Source organism: Protopterus annectens, chromosome 1.part0 (assembly GCF_019279795.1).
Source record: "Protopterus annectens isolate FY-2018-M chromosome 1.part0, PAN1.0, whole genome shotgun sequence".
Lineage (NCBI taxonomy): Eukaryota > Metazoa > Chordata > Ceratodontiformes > Protopteridae > Protopterus > Protopterus annectens.
Genome location: NC_056725.1, coordinates 95,223,166 through 95,232,392, shown reverse-complemented (window position 1 = coordinate 95,232,392; position 9,227 = coordinate 95,223,166).

The following is a 9,227-nucleotide window of genomic DNA, read 5'->3' as shown; positions in this document are numbered from 1 at the left end:
GCAACTAACATGCAGCTGGTCAGTATATATTATATATATATATATATATATATATGTGTGTGTGTGTGTGTGTGTATATATATATATATATATATATATATATATATATATATATATATATGACATACACAAGTGACCACTGGAGGTAAATATTGAAAAATATATCTTTTTTATCTTGCCATGAAGTTCTACTTAATTCAAACCTGCCAACAGCACAATAAGTACTTATTACTAATTTTATTATTATTTTCTAATTCTGAATGCCATCATGGGGGCAGACACCCTGATGTGATCTTGTTTTCTTGTAAAACTTCTTTATGCCATAATGTACTGTAACATCACCACTGAAGAGATAAAAGTGCTGTAGTGTGCCCTGTCAGATCACAATCCATTCGCTTAGAACGGAAACAGAGAAATACTGCCAAGTTTGAGAATACTCAGTTAACCAGTCAGTGACTTATTTCCAGTGGCTCTTACACATTTGTTGGCTACATATGGGTTGTATCATCTCTGAAAATATCTTGCACAAGGGTAAAGAGTGGCTAAGTTAATATAGTCTTTTTTGGGTTTCAGGTCCTGTCTTCCTTCTACCTTCTACCCTCTACCTTTTTTCTCAAGTCAGCCAGTGTCAATGATATTGGGTTCATTTATCTATGTCTGGTTATGTTTGCTGACTCAGGGAAGGGAAAGAATGAAGCTTTATATCACAGTGCACTGTAGATGTGAATTTTGATCCTGAATAGTTTTATGACATCATTGTGTAGAAAATAACAAAAAGGAGATATCAGTTAACTTGCTGTCTTCTTTCCATACAAAAATAAAAAAACAAGAAAACTTTCACATGTGATAGATAAAGTGACGCAGTGATGACAAGAGGGATAGTTTCCTGAAAATGTATCATGTATTACTAGAAAACCTCACCCAGACTCTGCCGCAACTTGCTGTGAGGGAAAGTTTAGTTTGTTTTTTTCTTTCTTGTATTTTGTGTTGCTTTATTGCCTTCTTCTGTTTTGTATATTGTAATTCATTTTCTTTACACTGTGTTTTACTTGTATTCTGATTTTAATTGCATATTTAAACTAGGAAAGAGACCACAGCTATCTCTCTTATGAGTCACAGAGAAATATTTTTTTTCCCACCTTGGTGTTGTGTTTTTAAACTCAACTGTCTTTCTAGCTACCTGCCCCTTATGTTAATTTGACCACATATCTCCTACCCTCTCCTCTTTCATTGGCTATTGTGAGTAAAAACATATTTTATGAAATCACTCCCTTCAACTATTTAAATGTATTGGCCATCACACTGCATTCCATAGAACCAGAATACAATACTATCTTGCTCTTTTAAAATTAATGACTTTCCACTTAGATAACTAAAGCTTAAGTTACCCCCTGTTTCATATGCAACTGCTTAGTGCACACTGCAGCTGTTAGGGTATTAACCCATTTTTTCCATCTTACCTTTAAAATCTACAACATCTACTCCAAAACCACCAATTACTAGTGAGCCTACATTTTGCCTCTCAGTAGTCATCTTGGGATTAGTGCTTCTGTTTTGCTTTTGGTGAGAGAAGGAGATTAGGAACATTATTTTCTGGAGACTGCTGATCACTGGAAAGCCTAATAACTGCTTCATAGGTGCCAATTTAGAATTCATGCTTATATTTTGCTCCTAGTGAGAGAAGGAGCAGAGTGCATAGATTCCTGTGTCTTTCTGGCTGGGAAGTGAGTGTCTGTGCTTGACCTTCCTGATTGGACTGGTTGCTATTCAAGGTATCTACCAGGAAAAGGCTACAACAAGCTTACAGACACTTACACCATGTGAGACAAGGCTGTGAATCACCAAACAGGCTGTGGCCAGCTTCTCTTCTTGACATTGGTGCTAGTGTTTTGCTTCTGGCTAGAGAAAGCAAAGGAGCATTGCAACCCAGCAGAGTGAAGCTGTGGTGAGAACAACACTAGTAATAGTCAGGCAGTAGCCATTCAGGTGACTGCCCTCATTTCATCATTTTTGACAAGTTAGGCCTTTCTTTCAATAAATACTGCTTGATTTGTTTCTAACTTCAAAAATATCTGCCTAAATGTTTTATCCATAAATCATCAGGCTGTGCTTATTAGTTTCTCCTCGAGTGTTTTTCAGTGCCCTGTATAGCTACAGGCACCTTGAGTGGACATTTGTCCTGTAAAAGCACTATTGAAAGTTCATCAATACCTAGTTGCACACAGGACAACTAGTTTACAGTGACAAGCACTGCCCCCAGAGTCGCAAACCGGATACTCCTCACATTACTTTATATTCTTACTCTAACCGTCTAATCAATAAAAAAAAATGGTCTGTTGCCATGGATAAGGACTTTCCCACTATCTACATTACCAGCTTGGTGGATATGGGCATCTTGAGGCAATGCAGAAATTGCCTCATGTTTACTGACAACCAGTTAATTCTCAACAAACTGACATTGTATGTGAGAGATGTATTTATACAATGTCACTGGAGGCAAAAATTCTCACTTAAAATGCTCCTAATGTCAATAAGGTTGTCAGTAGTACACACGCTGTATTCATCACACTCAATTCAAAGTAGACACGTAGACCCACATATGCTGAGGCACTTAAATTAAACCTTCCTAAACCCAAACACCTGCTAGACAAAGAACACATAACAAACATCCTCAGCAACCCTGAATGCACTCTTTCAAATCAACATCCATATCAACACATACAGCCACATCTCGTGGAGCCTCTACTTTTAAGCCCATAAGGCAAGCTACCACAGAATCCAACAGTCTAGTCATTGGAGACTCCATTGTGAAACACACTGATGTCCCTTTCACCAGGCTGAGTAAGGAGAAAGTCACTATCAGTTGCTTATCAGGGGCCAGGATCCTCCACATTGCACATGCACCCAGGTCACTGGACCACAAGTACCAGTATGACTCAGCCATAATTCATGTGGGTGTAAATGACCCTAGACATATTTCCCTAAACTATATAAACATTGTGGAGCTCTCAGAATATGTGCCCCAGGCTGGTGTGCACCTAGCATTGAGCAGCATTTTACCTTCTGCAAGGGTAATGTTACAATGTGAACAAAAGATGACTGACTTTAATAGTTGGCTTAGTTTCTGGTGTCATTCTAAGGTGGTGCAATATGTGTCAGCATGGAAGGAGATGGTCAAAAGATCACACTGCTTTGCCAGGGATGGCCATCACCTCTCCCCTCTAGGCTTTTCAATATTTGTTGAAACATTGTCCTCCCCCATTAGTGCCTGTTAGGCAATGCCAAACTGAAAGTACTTCTGACAGAAAATCAAAACCAAGAAAATCTAAAGGTGTTACTGCTCAATGCTAAGAGTCTAAACAAAAAAATCTACTTCCTAAAAGCTCTTTTCAACCTAGAAAATGTCTGTACGGTCACTGAGACATGGTCTAAAGCCACGCAGAGCACACAGACAGTGCAAAGTTATAATGCCTTCCACACATTTAGAGCAGCTACTAGGGACTAAAGGTGGAGGTGTTTTGACTTACATCAAAAAGAGCAATACCTCAAGGCTGATCAAACAGGACAATGCACTTGAGCTTCAACATGTCAAATCACCATAGGAAAAATCCAATATCATTTCCTTGCAAGTTAAAGGTCCCCCTCTATGACCCAGGATACCCATACCATATATTTAAACTTATTGGAAACACTCACCTTCCGACCAAACACCATGTTCATGGGTGACTTTAATTACCCCAGTATTAACTGGGTATCATATACAACACCAAATGTACAGGCAGAGAGAACTCCCTAGGCCACATTGTCAATACATCAACAAGGGTGCAACCATACTGGATCTGGTCTTCACTAATATGGGAGAGTGCTGCACACCAACTAGTGCAATGTCTTCTCTGTTAAGGTCAGACCACAAAATGATGATCTCTGAAGTAAAAATAAAACTTGGAACCCCAGCTAACCCTGGAATATTCAGGAACTACTCTAAAACTAACTTCTTACTATTAAGTGATAGCCTGGCAAATTTTCAAGCCTCCGTAAACCCTGAGAACACTGCTGCCTATACAGAACTGTTCACAAAAAACTTATACAAGAAAGTTAATAGTGGAGCTTTTCTCCTCGGGCCTCTGCTGAAAATGGACATGTATCCAGCCAGACTAGCCCGGTTAACAAATGTAAAATAAAAATAAATAAAAATAAAATAAATAAATAAAAACAGCTGCACAGAGGCAACTGTATCCACCAGGAAGAAGTACAGAACTAACTAAAAAAAAAGCCACCCTTGTGGAATCACAGCATCAATAGGCTGTATAACAGAAGGAAGAAAATCATGGCAAAAATTAGGAGGTGCAGCACCCAGCAGGATAAAAGCACTCTCATCAAACTAGACAAACAACTTTGAGAACAAATAAAGTCTACCAAAGCCAAATTTAAGGTAAGGTTGGCCTCTTAGGCCAAGGACAACCCCAAGGCATTCTTTAGCTATGTCCACAATCTCAAAGGCAATACACAATTTTGTGCAGAGCTCATTGTAAATGGAGCCACCTATACTGAGCCAGAAGATATAGCAAACTTACTGGCCAACAAATTTATCTCCAACTTTTCCCCTCTCTACCCATCAACCTTCCCTCAGGAAATGCCATCAAATGTAATTCCAGCTGCTATCATTAGGGAACAGGTCCTTATTACTATGGGCCCAGACAACATCCCAGGATGCCTTCTAAATAGCACAAAACATGATCTATCAGGCCCTCTGGAATTGCTATTTAACTGTAGCCTCCAAATAAGCTTTGCACCTCATGACTAGAGATCAGCAACAGCCATCCTTTTGCACAAAGGTGGGCCATCTACAGACCCTGGAAACTACAGACCCATATGTCTCACTAATCTGGTATGCAAAGCCATGGAACGAATTATCATGGAAATGATAAATAACGACATAGGAAACCTCCAGACACTGGACACAGCCCAACTTGCTTTCTTCAAGTGTAGGTCATGCCTACTCAACTTGGAGGACTTCTTTGAGAAGATCACCAAAGCAATGGATAAGGGAAAATGGTTCACACTGCCTACCTTGATCTGGCCAAGGCATTTGACAAGAGGTTAGGCACAAACCTGTATGTAACCTGGTGGATAGCCATTTGGCTTACTGACAGGATCCAGGAAGTTAGAATTGGGGAGTCCACCTCTACAAAGAGACTATACACAACCTGAGTCCCTCAGTTGTCAGTCCTGGGACTGATCCTTTTTGGCATTTACTTCTGTGAAGTCAAGGCCAATGTCAATGGCCTCTGGCTGACTACATTTGCAGATGATTGCAAATTAGGAGTTGCCATTGAATCACCCATGTTCTCCAGGAAGGGCTGACACAGACAAACAACTGGTGCCAGAGTCATGCACTAAAGTTAAATGCCAATAAATGCATATCCTTTGGAAAGTTATCCACCCCTATTAACTATCCTATTGACAACACACCAAGAAGAGGAACAACTGCAGAGTACTGAAGAGAAAATAAGGGAATATTTGGATAATATGCATTAGTTTAGAAAGATTGTTGTTAGGCAACTATTTCTGATAATAACTCCAGAGCACAAAGACTTTTAGCTTAATGACTTAGGCAACAGAAAGTAGAAAGGGTTGTTGCACAAATTAAAATATTTGCAGAAGACCTAAGTGTGCCAAGGTTAGAGGTAGATGAGGCTCAACAATTAACAGTTAAGATAGGAGGAGATGAAATAAAAACTGTAATGGGCAATCAATCTGCAGGAAAGTCTCCTGAAATAAATGCTATTCCTGTGGAAGTTTGGAAGCTAAGAGGGAATAAAATGATAAAGATCTGGAAGGTTTTGCTTAACAGTATTTATAAGGGGGGGGGGGATATCAACATCCTGGAAGAAAGCTGTTGTGGCTGTAATACCCAAAGATGGTAGAGACCCATCAGACCTGTTTTCATGTAGTCCCATTTCAATTTTAAACCATGATTGTAAAGTGTTTGTTTCTAATAGTTAAAAGAATCTCAAAAGGTGTTGCCAAAATTGATACTTTAATTCATGATTATGACGTGTTTATGTCTATAATGGATAAAAGAATGGCATAGATGTTGCCACAGTTGAACGACATGGATCAATGTGGTTTTGTGACGTGGATCCAAACATTTGACATCATCAGGTGAACAATGTGGATCAGAGGGAGCAATGAGTATCCAGAAGGAAGCAGAGTATAAGAAAATACTGCTGTTGTTAGTGGGTCTTGATGCAGAGAAAGCATTCAACAGAGTAAGCTGGAATTGTAACAGTTGGGCACTGGAAATATTTACATTCCCTAATACAATGGTAAAAATAATTAGGGGCATATATAAGGGATTACGGGCAACAATTAAAGTGGTAAGGTTACTGTCTGACAAGTTGTGTCTGAACAGAGGAAGCAGGTAGGGGTGTCCTCTTTACCCTTTGTTATTTATATTATATTTAGAACCATAGGCAAAGAAAATAAGTGACCCAGAAATTCAACAATATAATTGGCATAGAAATCAAGAAATGTCTTTATTTGAAGATGATATTATTTTGTACCTGATAAAAACAGAAAAAGACATCTCAGTGTTGTGGGACATCTTGGTGACAGTTTCAAGTCTTTTAGGATATAAAATTAATGAGGATAAAACAAAGGCTATAGATATGTACCCACACATGATTTGGTCCAGCAACACCTATATTTGTGGAGGCACAATAAAATTAAATGTTTAGGACTATGGATTAAAAAGGATTTTATTATGGTAGCTAAGGATACGCAGGAAGATACAAAACAAAACATAATACAAAAACTGAGAAGCTGGAAGTTCTTGTTTATTGATATGGATAGCAAGATATAAGCAGTGAAAATATTTTTAGTCCCTTTAGTTTTATATACAGGTGAGGTATATTTTTATCAACAATAGTAGAAGTTGTGGGCAATTATTAATAAAGAGTTAAAGGAATTTATCTGGGAAGGGAAGAGGGAGAGGGTCAAGTAAGATAAGTTGATTCTTCCAGCAGAACAAGGTGGTTTAGGATTACTCAGTTTGTAGGGATATTTTAGTGCTACACAGGTAAGGCTCAAGTGCATAACATAAGCAAAAAGGTATAAAAATGATGATAATGAAACAGGAGGAAAAATCAAGAAATAAGGAGAGAGAAAAGGATTTTGAATGTAGATCCTTAAGGAGAATAACAACAGCCATATGGAATATTATATTCATAAAGTAACAGAAAGTATTCTAATAACTAAGCCAAAATGAGAAAGATTTTGCCAATAGGGATAACTGCAGTTAGGGGTACAGAGAATAGCCAAGAGGAAGCCGGAATTCATTGAAAAAAATGGCAAAGGAACCAAGGTATTGAGAGCAAATAACTATAGAGGGAAAGGTAATAGATAGGGAAGGGGCCAAGAAGACATTTGGATTACAGGCTAGAGACTGCCATCAATATCAGAGATTGATATCAGAGTATAGGCAAAGAGAAAGGGATAGGGGAATCCTAAGTGAAAGTCCTATTCTGGTAAAGTTTTTAGTTGAATATAGAACAGGATCTTTTTGTTAAAAATGGATAGATAACATGGCATATAAAATATTGCACAATAACTATAGGAATCAGAGTAGGTTAAAAAAGATTGGGAAGAGGGATTTAATAAGCAATTCACAAGGAAACAATGGGAGGACATATGCATGGCTCCCAAGTATGTAAGAAAGTCTAGAAGATTTAGGGATTTTGCTTGGAAGTGTTTGCACAGGTGTTTTTATACCCTAAGCAAACCCCAAAGATTTTGTTTCCTCTGGTAGATGGCAAATGTTGGATGTATGATGGGAAAGAAAGAGGTAACTGGGGGCATTTGTTTTGGGAGTTTGGTGAGCTGGCAGACAACAAAATCCTCTACAGAGTACTCTGTCAGAAATATTGGGTGAGAAAATAAATGTAGCTAAGGAAATTATTTTTTGAGCTGGGATACAAGATCAGAATTGCCTAGACATAGTAATGCCTTGCTAAGTTGAATTCTGGTGGCTGTCAAAAAAGCAATTACTAGAAAATGGAAATCAAAGTCAAACGAACTGTATGTGAAGTACTGTATATTATAACAGAGGTAAAATAACTGGAAGTGGATCCTTAGAAAAGGGGGGAGCCAATTATGTAGAAAACATGGAAATTGTGGTAACAATATACTCAGAATAATATTTTGGAGGAGGACTGAGATTTAAGGGAAGGCAGGAAATGATCAATTTATGTAATATTGGATTGATGGTAGTATACAAAAAAAACATATGTGATGCATAATGCATATAACAAGGAATATGTACAAAAAACATATGTGATGTATAATGTTTGTAACTAAGAAAGTAGTAATATGGTTTGCTTTCTTGTATATGAATGTATGCTTACCTGTGTCTTAAGTGATAGTTCAGTACTAATGTATTTTGGCTTTTCCCAGTTAGGGGTCACCACAGCGGAACTCCGGTCTGCTGATGATTGCCAGTGGATTTTTATGGTGCCGAGGTGCCAGCCTGACGTCCAACCTTCAATGAAGGCACACCCATTCATGCACGCACCTACCTGCATGTCTTTAAATGTCACTCAATCATGGGGAGGACATGTAGACTCCACACAGAAGGCGCTCCAGCTGAAAATCAAACTGGTGAACCTCTTCCTGTGACGTGACAACGCTAACCACTGCACCACCGCAGCCTTCAATAAAGGTGTTAAAAAATATATTTCACAGAGGAGAAGAAACTGCAAAGATATTTTTTTAAATATTTGAATGTACTAGGATCATTCTGTAGGGAGGATAATACACTCTGGGGAAAGGAAATGTGTTTAGGGCATAGTTGTCCTTTATGCCATGTGATTCAAGTTGGAAATTGTGGTTACCAGTAGGCTGTGATATTTAGAACCAGTAGTTAAACACAAAACTGCTTTTACTGTTCATGCTTTAAAACATGAAGTAGTAGTTTCAAATTCTGGGTAGCTGCTTTTATTTTTAATACTTTTATACTACCAGATTCTGTTTTCTTTTGGGTAGCTTAAATATGATTTCCATTCAGTAGCAGCTCAGTTTAATAAGCAAATAATATTTGTAAGAAAATAATGAAAATTTGCTTGGCAAGCAGTACTTAAGTACCAATTAACAGCCATCTAACAGTAACTTTTGAAGCAGCATTTGTAGCACTGAAGATCAATGCATAAGGGTAAGTACCATCTAATCTG